The following is a 3,661-nucleotide window of genomic DNA, read 5'->3' as shown; positions in this document are numbered from 1 at the left end:
TCTATGCATCAACCTAATCATTCAGCTACACAACGACTGGCCTGGAATTATGTTAATATATTCCTGAAACTTCTACTGCATATGCATAGTTTTACACCAAAAAATACTGCAAATCAACCCATATTTCTGCCGGTCCAATTTTTGTACCTAACTTAGCTTGATGATTCATAGTATATACACTTGTATAATTATATAAGATTGCATATTCCTCAGATTCAGTTACAGAGCATTTGTGATGGACTGATGGATTATATATTATAATCATGACACAATAGTACCACAACAAATATAGTATATATATATCAAAGGTAAGATCAAAAAGATTGATCATAACAAAAACACATACATGAGCATGTCGTATACAATACATCACATACTGAGCTTGTATGAAGTATAATGTTAGTAGTTACTAGTAGTAACAGTAGCATTCTCCGGCTTAGAGGAGGCCGGAGTATCTACACTTCTAGTACGTTGGAGGCTCGGAGACCGATGAAGCCGACACCTAAAAGAGCCGGCGTGGGTGGTCGGAGAACATAGGCAAGTACTCATCACTTTAGCACTTCCATTACTTGGTTGCCTAGTCAATCCTCTAGGACTTGTAAAATTAATCTCCGGAATTTCCACTTTCATGCCACCTTCATTACTTTGATGATCCATATCTATATATTTATAAAACCCTGAAAATTAAAAGCAAAATTTGTCACTCAAATTTACTACAACAACAAAAAAATCATAGCAATGTAATTAAATGTTACATATATAGTACATGATTACATACCTAAGATTTTTTTTTTTTTTTTTTTTTTTTTTTTTTTTTTTTGGAAACTTTGGCAAGTAGTGTTAGAAACAAGTTTTGTGGAAATAATGGGGTTTGTTTTTATAGTAGTACAAAATGATAAGAGTGGAGAAAAAAATAAAGAAAGAAAGTGGCAATTTTGATGATGATGGATGACTCAAGAAAGATAAAGAAGGATAGAGAGGGAAAAAAAAAATAGAGGGGCATCACTAAGGGCATGGTGATGTAGATCACGGGCATAACAACATAATCCACAATTGACATTTCACGTAACAATATAAGTTTTTTTTTATGAGAAAAAATTATTATAAGTTGATGAAAGTGATGAGGCCAATTACTTTGATGGAAAATATTAATCATTATATTTATCGAGGATATGGATCCTATCATCATCATCATTTTGTCCTATCTTAGTTACGCATTTGAGATTAACACCCTTATATAAACTTATTTAAAACTTATAATACACAACTATAAGAGTAAGAGATATGATCCAATCCAATACCATGATCACAAGTACGTGTGATAAGTCTTTAGTTCTTTACCTACATCGGCTACATGAGCAATGCCCATGCCTTGGTTCCCATTATGTATGATCAATTGATCATACATGACTATTTAACTCTATATATGCTTTTAATGTTTACATTGGTTGATTCACAAATAATTAAAGTCATTCCTTAAAGATTAGATTCTAGAAAGTAAAGAAGAAGTGGTTTTTGAGTTGTATTAAACTTAATTATAATGCTACTTGATATACATTTGGACTTTAATCTAATAATAATAATAATTTAAAGTGTCATCCATCATATTAAAGAAGAAAATTATCTTAATTATCTTTACTTCCAATTCCCCGCTTCACAATGTGATCTATAAAGATGAATCAAAAGACTTGATCTTGTAATAGATAAGAGTGAGGGCCCCACCTTATTATAGTTATTGATCATGGCAGACATTCTTGTTAGGCAGTGGTGTCGACTTATAATTCATACACTTCATTTTCATCATTATCCACTTTTTTAATTTTCCACGTATCTACTACCTCATTTATTATATTTTAATAATTCGTAAATTAACATTATTTATAGATGTCTATTAAGTAGTTAGTATTATTCGCACGACTGAGTCATATGGACATAGATTATTAGCGAATATAACAAATCAGCATCATTATCCATGAAATGTTTATGGGAAATATCCAAATGTATTTATTTTTATTTTTTTAAAAATAAAAATCTTAATCTTGGTCAAACTAGAGCTAATCATTAATTCTTGCCCGACCCGATATGGTTCAGGTTTGGGTTGCCATTCTCGACGGGTCATTTTGAGTTGAGATGTGATCTTGCGCAATTGGCTATTTATAAGCCCGTTGGATTTGATCCAATCCAGATTGTTATTGGACTTGGGGAGTTTATGGCCCAAATATGCAGCAAGTGAATAGACTGGCAAATATGGTCATAGTTTATCCTATGATAAACTCTACTCTGGTCTGCAACTAATATCATCTAAAAAGAGACTAGAATATACTTTGTAGATCATACTAGTTTGATCATAGCAACCTATTTTTCAAATAAACAATACTTTCTCTGTTTTTTTTTTACTCAATCTAGTTTGACTTTTGTATTATTCACATACAATTCTTGATTCTATATTATTTTTATGAATTATACGTAAGAAAAAACTAGCCATGTGAAAACTTGTTAAAACGGTTCAATAAAGAATGTCATAATTTTGATTTTTTAAAAATAATTAGTTATTATTTATTAGGACTTAGGGCCTATTCACATTTACTGAACTGAGCTGAACTAAACTGATTAGAGCTAAATTGAACTGATTGGAGCTGAACTGAGTTGAACTGAGCTGAAATGAATATTTTATGATAGAGGGAAATTAGGAGTTGAACTGAATTGAATTAAACTGAACTTATTGGAGCTGAACGGAACTCAACTGAAGTGAAATTAAGTAAATGTGAACAGACCCTTATTCTATACTTGCCTTCTTGAAGCAAGAATCATGAAAAAAAAAAAAAAAAAAAACAATTTTTTTATGATTGCAAGTATACTCTGTAATTTAGGGTATGTTTCATTAACTGAACTAAGCTGAACTGAAATGAATATCTTATGAGAGAAGGAAATTAAGAGCTGAACTGAACTTATTAGAGATGAATTGAACTGAATATTTTATGAGAGAAGAAAATTAGGAGCTGAACTGAACTTGTTAGAGCTGAACTGAACTGAACTGAAAATAATCTGATGAGAATAGGGCCTTAGTAGAGCCTACTGTACTCCAACAATCCAAAATTGAATTCTAGTTGGATACCTTGATTGAGGTAGAACAACTCCGGCCTTTAACAGCTAACCTGAACATTTGTTGGTTATGAAAAAAAAAAAAAAAAAAAAAAAAAACCTATAACATCACTATATGTTCAATATAAATTACACCATGTTGAAAGTGTAAAAAGGACCGTGTGAATAGTGAAAAAGAATTAATGAAGTGATTTGGACTAGGCTAGATAAGAGTTTCGATTTTGTCAAGCCAAAATCAAGGCAGGATTCTAAAATTTGCCTATTATATACTCCTAGACTCTAGTGTAGCTATCTATCCCTACACCCCCACCCCTAAACAATGCATAAACAAACCCAACAACCCTTGTAATTGTGTAGTAACTGAAAAGTAACCATACTTTTTACCCACCCATAGATAAAATAAAAATAAAAATTCAAATCATCATTTCATTTCATTTTCTCTCTCCTTACCCATTTTCTCTCTCTTCACCCAATTTCTCTCCCTAAACCCATTGATCTACTTTTTCAAACCCAAAATTTCTACAAATTATCAATAAAAATTGTTCAATCACTACAAAAT

At 31.2% G+C, this 3,661-nt stretch overlaps 1 long non-coding RNA gene across 1 annotated transcript; it reads right to left on the bottom strand.

Moving 5' to 3' along the window:
* Window positions 1–275: 275 nt before the first annotated feature.
* On the bottom strand, window positions 276–1,120 carry LOC145603053 (uncharacterized). The gene is made up of 2 exons (XR_014104673.1): window positions 779–1,120; window positions 276–677 (listed from the first exon to the last, which is right to left on the bottom strand). It is a non-coding gene; the product is annotated as an uncharacterized LOC145603053 (long non-coding RNA).
* Between the last annotated feature and the right edge of the window lie 2,541 nt (window positions 1,121–3,661).

Source organism: Chenopodium album, chromosome 21 (assembly GCF_948465745.1).
Source record: "Chenopodium album chromosome 21, dcCheAlbu1.1, whole genome shotgun sequence".
Classification (NCBI taxonomy): Eukaryota; Viridiplantae; Streptophyta; class Magnoliopsida; order Caryophyllales; family Amaranthaceae; genus Chenopodium; species Chenopodium album.
Note: the sequence above shows the minus strand (reverse complement) of the source record. Positions and strands in the feature narration are given on the sequence as shown.